General features: G+C 40.8%; 1 pseudogene; it reads right to left on the bottom strand.

Annotated features, from left to right (window-relative positions):
• Positions 1-733: 733 nt before the first annotated feature.
• On the bottom strand, positions 734-1388 carry LOC147608897 (NADPH-dependent aldo-keto reductase, chloroplastic-like; annotated as a pseudogene).
• Positions 1389-8800: the final 7412 nt, after the last annotated feature.

Here is an 8800-nt window from a genome sequence, read left to right as displayed (position 1 = left end):
CCCCAATCTTCCATTATGTTCAATCACACGTGTGCACACCACCATATATACATTTCTAACCCAACCATCACCCCCTTTTCACCATGACTAAGCACTCTTCTAACACCACTCCTCCCCTCTATTTTGTGCAAACAGACTTATCATGCAACACGCTTCTATAACACCACCCAACTTCCAATGCCCTTTTTTTCCACTTTCATTGTACTCAATCACATGTGCATACCACCATCATGTAATCACACGTGCACACACCACCATCATGTAATCACATGTGCACACACCACCATATATACATTTCTAAACTTAGTGCGAACACACTTATCATGCAACACCCTTCCAACCCGTTTCTCACGCCCTTTTTTTCTACTTTCACTATACTCAGTCACATGTGCATACCACCATCATGCAATCACACGTGCGCACACCACCATATATACATTTCTAACCCCACCTGATCTCCCTTTTCACCATCACTAAGCACTCTTCTAACCCCACTCCTCAAACCCTCTATTTCGTGCACACACTTATCATGCAACAGTCTTCTATACCATCACGCAACAGCCTTCTATACCACCACCCAACTTGCAACCCCTTCCTCATGCCCTTTTTTTCTACTTTCACTAACTGAGTCACACGTGCATATCACCATCATGCATGCACGTTTCACAAATCCACATTCAACGACACAACAAGAAAAAGCAGATTAGATTTGATTCAAAGTTAAATCAAACCATCAAAACCATCTAGCTACATCATGTGATGACTCCTCAGATACCAAAAGGGATGGGAATATACTCACAGAAATGTGGATGCCCTTGAAGGTGCAAAAACGTTGAAGCTTGCATTGCTGCCAAAGAGGGTGGCACTCCACTTGGCACACACCTGGCACAATCATGGCATAGGATAGGAGGACCCCTAGCTTCTCCACACTTGAAGTTGCTCATCCCTATGGTCTTGACCTTGTCTATCCCTGGTAACCTCTCCATCGCTTGCCACGTAGCCTTTATATCCAAGGGTGCAAAATCATCATCATAATCTATGCATGTGTGTCTTTGTTTTCTTTTTTGCTTTTTAATTCCATGAAAGTTATAAAAAAAAGTGTTAATACATTCTTAATTGTAATTATATATGTTAATGTATTGTGCTTTATATTCTTAATTGCAAAATATATGTTTTGCAATCCATTTACCAAAGCTTGGAAGTGGTCCATAAGTAGCCTTGAAGCATTCTTGCAGTGCTTCTCCAATCTAACAGGATTTGATTAACTGCGTTGATTAGTTCATCTATCAACACAAATTAGTAATATACTTCAGCTTTTTTTACTTAATCCGGTTTACCTCTTTCTCATTGCCATAGACGGCCGCGCAGTTGATATGTCGGTAACCCATCTGATTAAAAAAAATTAATAGTTACTTAAACCAGCATCATTCAACCAAATTGCGATGGTAAACATTGAGCGAGGGAAATCAGAGGAGTGTATTAAGGGATTTTTGAAGAAGGATTAGAATAATTAATCACATCCAAGGCAGCCGTAGCTGGCAGGTTTATCTACTCTAATTAACGCGTATGCTATATTTTCAAAAGATATATTCACATTCTTTTTTTTTTTCCACTACTATTTTTTTTTCCCCCCCACTACTAGAAGGGAGCAACATACTCCATGAGGACCTCTTATATCCCTCTCTAGACACCCGATTATTACCTTGCCCTCACTTTGTAGAGGATATTAAGACATTCGTTGTGTAGGTTTCTAGCAGACTTAATTACATGAGACGAGACATATATCACATATGTTATTTACATGGCTTGATCCATGCAAAGCTACATAGCCTTCTTCTTTCTCCAAACTTCACATGTGTCGTTGGCTGGCATGTGTCTCCACTTGCCAAATGCCTTGTCTCGTTTTTGATTGGTAGTTGCCAAATGTGTATCGATTTCTCTCGTGCACACGCACTCTCACACCCGCATATAAGTTTCGAGGGGGGTAGGCAAGAGAGTCCATATCAAAATGAGTTAATTAATAGGCGCAAAGCTTAATGGGGTAAATCCTTTTTTTTCCATAAGCTTTCCTACACCACTACACCAGCTCTTGCGGACTAACGAGGTCTCCATCATTGGAGGATGCTACCATATTGTGTGCAACCGCATCAGCACCAATGTCAAAAAAAAACTCTCCTTTGGTGTAATTTTTACGGCTCAAATTGAGAAAAATCGGTTGTAATTTCGCCTAGTCTTGAGTTTAAAGATTTAATTTTGTGAAATTTTAGTTATAAAATTGGTTAACCTATGCCTTTGTTTAATAAAAATCGGTTGCATGTCAAGGTCATACTTTTTTTCACTGGTTAGAGAAAAACTTTATTCTAACACTAATAAGGGAGAGAGAGAGAGAGAGAGAGAGAGAGAGAGAGAGAGAGTATAGCTACATAGATCTGCAGAGCTTTGAGGCCCCTCTTGACCTCATAATTTTTTTGGGGGCCGATGGGTGGGTGGGTGGATGAGACGACATAGAGAGGGAGCGTCATGCTCCTCACGGCAAAATGCACAGAATTCCATCGTTGAACATGTTGGAGTGAATGCTAAACACACACTTTCCAAACATCTATTTTTTAAATATTTTATAAGATCTATTTCTATGATAAAACTAGTTTGGTGACTCGCGTGCTCGTTCTCCCCGTCACGGAGCTACCACGTGGCCGAGCAAGGGGAAATTCCTGGTTAGTGTGGATAATAGTATTATCCATACTATTTCTCACACTAAATCTATTCATACTGCCACATGGTTGACCGAGGGCTCGGCCATGTGGCACCTCCCTAAGCTCTCCCCCTCAACTCTCCCCCTCAACTGTAAGGGGAGTGAGAGGGGAAGGGATAACACGCTGGTCCCCTCCTAGTGTGGATGACAAGAAAGGGATCTAGGGATAGGGCAGAACTCAATGGTTAGAGTCCTCACAATTAGACTCAATGGCTGGAGTCCACACAAGTTGCTCCTCGATGCCTCGAGTAGCCATAAGTTCATGAAGAAAGCCATGAAAGCTTGTGTAAGAAGCTAATAGCTCCAAGAAAGTTAGTGTATATTATGTTCAAAAAGGTCCAAAAGGGTACAATAGTCCTAGGGCTGATGTCTTTTACAGTCCCCAAAGCCCCATATGCCCAAAACCCATGCTAAATGTGCCCTAAGCTCCATGTGCCTAGGCCCATGCCCCATGTGCATGTGCACCCTAAAATCACTTTATTATAATCTATACTCTCCTACAATGATTTCATCCTCAAAATCAAAGGGTGGTCGTGCACAAACAAACATATGCAAAGGCTATATATAAAAGCTAAAAATCAACCATAACTAGGTGTTAATGCCATGGTAAATGCTCGGGGGGTGCACTACTAAGAAACCCTATATATCACATGCGTTCAAGGGGTATTTAAAAAACCCCTTACCTATGAATTTTTCATGAATAAAATGATCCCTTTTTCTTTATGGACTTACGGTTTTTTTTTCAAAATCGATTTTTAAACCCCTTATGTAAATGTACTTATGTAAGTTTGTCTTAAAATTTTGAATTAAAAAACCCCTTCATTTGAACTTATGTGGTATACTTACATATTTTTAGGTAAACCCCTCAAGGGTAAATAGATGCAAAAACATGAGTCGCACGATGTCGATACTAAAGTCACATGAGCCCCGACGAGATCAAATGGAAAGAAAGGTGGAATGCTGTCGAAGATGAGGCCAAACATACAACCACTTGGATTAAAGAGAAATCCAAACCATGTAAAGTCCAAAACCATGGCTCCAAGTAAACCTGGATCAAATGGGAAGTGTAAGGAAACACCGTTGATGATGAAGCTCACCAAATATCTTCTCGGGTTAGATGGATAACTATAGTATACATCACGGACCCATGAATCTGGAATGAAGGGATGTAATGCATGAAAAATATGAGTAATCACCATGTAAACATGATGCCTAAGTGTGTTTAGTCTCTCACCAAGAGAATGGAAATAGCCTTCCACAAGCCAAGAGAGAAGCCATGAGCTCCAAGAAACATAAGTTTCCATTTCTAAAAATGATCATCAAAAGTTACAACCATGGTCCAAGTCCCCTCTTTTATACATGGACTTGTCCCATTATTAACCCTATTGAATAAAGTTCCTACTTTATTACAAACCATCCCTTCCCAAAGATTTTGTCCTCAAAATCAATAACATGTACAATCTCAAAGTATGAGACTCTAATGTAATCAATGGGAAGTGGTTAAGAGTTCTCAAGTACATCCAAAGCACATATACAATGAAAATCCGGATGTATACAAGTCCACAAAGCTTCAAGCCCAAAGTGTATGAGTGGGACTGTTATGACAGCCCTTCTAGTCGATGAAGACCCTTGAAAATCCTTCATTTAGACTCCATATATTGGGCTGAAAATGATATGTACACTCAGCCATATGTAGCCCACATCATAATCTTTCATTAGGATACGCCATGAAGCTTGTTGGAGTAGAAAAATAGGCCCAATAGTAGACCTTCCCAAAGCTGTCTAGAAATTACAGCATGTATACTTCTTAAGAAGAGTTGCCATTTCCTCATCTATGTGCTGTCCACTGCCTTCCATCCCCTCTTGGGTAACATGTAACACATAGATAGTGCCAAAAGCCTTAATCTCTTTCTTGAGTCGCCTTGGAGTGATCAAAGAGAGCTTCTTAGGTGCATTTGCAGCAAGTACCACTTGTTGCCCATGATGTAGAAAGCTCATGAAACCTTGTTGAAGGTTCATGTGAATGTCACCAAGTGAAGCCAACCAATCACACCCCATGATAATGTCGATGGGACCCATATCCAAAACCACCAAATCACCTTCCCAAGTGTATGAAGAGGATAAAACCACTTTTGTAGAAGGGCAAACCAAGCTAGTCTTCTCACTTTCCCCATTTGCCACTTGCACTTGGAACGTTGTAGGTGTCTTCTTTGTGTTGAGTTTGAGAGAGTTGATGGATTTAGAGTTGATGAAGCTATGAGTGCTCCCGGAATCCACAAGAATATGTGCAACCCTCCCATTGATGGTCCCCACCAACCTTAGTGTGCTTGGGTTCTTGCAACCCGCCAACAACTCTTGTGAGATAGAGCATATGCAAGCTGAAATTTCTGCATTGGTAGGCATGTCTCCGTCCACAAGGCTTTCCTTAACTCCACCTCCCGGATCAAACGGAAACTCACCATCCTCCGTGATGAAAGAATGGTCTTCAAGTGTCTCCTCATGTGCTTCTTCATTGCAATCCTCCCATTCCTCAATGTCATGAGAGTCATCCTTGTTCTCTTCCTCATCCATGAGGATCATAGTGGCCACAATCTTCTTTGATTTGCACACATGCCCGGGTGACCACCTCTCTTTGCACTTGAAACATAGCCCTTTGCTTCTCAACTCCTCAATCTTTGGATTATCCATTCTTTGAGTCTTCTTGAAGGGTTGAAAGGGCTTCTTCTTCATGAAGTCACTACTCTTTTTGGCATCAAATTGATGTATCCCATTCTTTGGCTGTCCACCCCCAAATGATGTAGGAGTTCTTGGATTAGAGGATGGTAATGTAGAGGTAGGACCTTTCCCAAAATTGTAAGAAGTAGTGGTTGGTTTGAGTGTGTCTTTGGTGAAGGTCATGGGCTGAGACCTCTTGTACTTTGGCTCATAGAGTTCGGCTAACCTCATAGCTTCTTTGAGAGAGCTAGGCCTTTGAGCCGACACATCCGCCTTGATGAAGTGTTCAAGCCCATGCACAAACTTTTTCATCTTCATGTCTTTACTCAAGCCTTCCACGTACATTGAAAGCTTCAAAAATCTCTTGATGTAACCTCTCACCATCATCCCCTTTTGAGAAAGCTCATACCATTCTTCATGGTATCGGTCGAGCACTAAGGGTGAAATGAAGGCCAAGTTCATCTCCCGCTTCAATCCTTCCCAAGTTGATGGCGTGTTCCCTTGTTTGATCAAGTGCCTCCACCATTGATGAGCATAATCTTCAAGATGTAAGGAGGAAAATTGTACCATATCACGCTCACTTTTTGGGTAAAGTTGGAAATAAGTTTCGAGGGGTCTAGGCAAGAGAGTCCATATCAAAATGAGTTAATTAATAGGCGCAAAGCTTAATGGGGTAAATCCTTTTTTTTCCATAAGCTTTCCTACACCACTACACCAGCTCTTGCGGACTAACGAGGTCTCCATCATTAGAGGATGCTACCATGTTGTGTGCAACCGCATCAGCACCAATGTCAGAAAAAAACTCTCCTTTGGTGTAATTTTCACGGCTCAAATTGAGAAAAATTGGTTGTAATTTCGCCTAGCCTTGAATTTAAAGATCCAATTTTGTGAAATGTTAGTTATAAAATTGGTTAACCTATGCCTTTGTTCAATAAAAATGGGTTGCGTGTCAAGGTCATCCTTTTTTTCACTGGTTAGAGAAAAACTTTATTCTAACACTAAAGAGAGAGAGAGAGAGAGAGAGAGAGAGAGAGAGAGAGAGAGAGAGAGAGAGAGTATAGCTACATAGATCCACAGAGCTTTGAGGCCCCTGTTGACCTCATAATTTTTTTGGGGGCCGATGGGTGGGTGGGTGGATGAGACGACATAGAGAGGGAGCGCCATGCTCCTCATGGGGCAAAATGCATAGAATTCCATCGTTGAACATGTTGGAGTGAATGCCAAACACACACTTTTCAAACATCTATTTTTTAAATATTTTATAAGATCTATTTCTATGATAAAACTAGTTTGGTGACTCACGTGCGCGTTCTCCCCGTCCACGGAGCCACCACGTGGCCGAGCAAGGGGAAATTCTTGGTTAGTGTGGATAATAGTATTATCCATACTATTTCTCACACAATCTATTTTTTATTGCCACATGGTTGACCGAGGGCTCGGCCATGTGGCACTTCCCTAAGCTCTCCCCCTCAACTATAAGGGGAGTGAGAGGGGAAGCGATAACACGCTGGTCCCCTCCTAGTGTGGATTACAAGAAAGGGATCTAGGGATAGGGCAGAACTCAATGGTTAGAGTCCTCACAATTAGACTCAATGGCTGGAGTCCACACAAGTTGCTCCTCGATGCCTCGAGTAGCCATAAGTTCAAAAGCTTTTCTGTAATAATTTCCTTAATTCTTTTCTAATGCATACTTCAAAAGTTTACCCCCCAAAAAAGAAGATACCTCTATTTTTGTAGCAAACTCATTTTGAAAAATGACCATTCAAGTTTTTTTAAAAGATAAAAAGGACATTTATTTATTTATCTTGGCTAGATTTTACAACACTTAATGACCATTAATATTGCCAAGTATCATAGGAGCAAATTGAAGTAAGTGTTTTTTTAAAAATAAAGACATTTATTTATTCGTGCCATCTACATCGCAATACAATTTTTAAAGCTTGTTTACAAATCACCATCCCAGAACTCCTCCACAGATTTGTAAGGCCCAGAGTCGTTGCACATCTCTTCGTTTCTAAGCAATCTCACCTGCTAAATGGATTAAATTAGGAGGAGGATAATTATGCATCATGCATAATTAACATTTATAATATGCATATCTATTACCTAACATGCACATCACCAACAAACGTACACAAGTCTCTCTTTTTCTCTCCTTTTTTTAAACTCTTTTTTTGAAAGAGTTTTTTAACTCAATTGAATTCCCCCATCCATCAATAATAATATTGCAATTTTCCATCTTTACTCAATAATCACTAATATATCTTCCAATATCACACACCCACCTTCAATGTTGATCACATGGTAGTATTAATCCATCCACCATAACACCAAGCTTTCACATGATTCACATCTCCCTACCTTCCATTATCTTGAAGGACATGCACTCATAATAATAAGGGAAAGGAGATTGTGAAGATTATGGACAGGGATGGCTTGATACAAGGCCGCTTGGGCAATGCCCTCATAGGTAAAAATGTAGGGGAATGTCCCTAGCTTTTTTCAGCCTCGTCCCTAGATTTTTTCAGCCTGAAAAACCTGTTCCAATCATAAAAGTCAAAAACTTTTCTAAGCAGTGAGCACTGGTTCAGAAAACTACATGATTCACATCCCCCAATCTTCCATTATGTTCAATCACACGTGTGCACACCACCATATATACATTTCTAACCCAACCATCACCCCCTTTTCACCATGACTAAGCACTCTTCTAACACCACTCCTCCCCTCTATTTTGTGCAAACAGACTTATCATGCAACACGCTTCTATAACACCACCCAACTTCCAATGCCCTTTTTTTCCACTTTCATTGTACTCAATCACATGTGCATACCACCATCATGTAATCACACGTGCACACACCACCATCATGTAATCACATGTGCACACACCACCATATATACATTTCTAAACTTAGTGCGAACACACTTATCATGCAACACCCTTCCAACCCGTTTCTCACGCCCTTTTTTTCTACTTTCACTATACTCAGTCACATGTGCATACCACCATCATGCAATCACACGTGCGCACACCACCATATATACATTTCTAACCCCACCTGATCTCCCTTTTCACCATCACTAAGCACTCTTCTAACCCCACTCCTCAAACCCTCTATTTCGTGCACACACTTATCATGCAACAGTCTTCTATACCATCACGCAACAGCCTTCTATACCACCACCCAACTTGCAACCCCTTCCTCATGCCCTTTTTTTCTACTTTCACTAACTGAGTCACACGTGCATATCACCATCATGCATGCACGTTTCACAAATCCACATTCAACGACACAACAAGAAAAAGCAGATTAGATTTGATTCAAAGTT

The sequence above is a fragment of the Cibotium barometz genome, chromosome 52 (genome assembly GCF_041138505.1).
Source record: "Cibotium barometz isolate CiBa-2024 chromosome 52, ASM4113850v1, whole genome shotgun sequence".
Taxonomy (NCBI): Eukaryota; Viridiplantae; Streptophyta; class Polypodiopsida; order Cyatheales; family Cibotiaceae; genus Cibotium; species Cibotium barometz.
The sequence above is the reverse complement of the archived record's forward strand: the minus strand, read 5'-3'. Positions and strand labels throughout refer to the sequence as shown.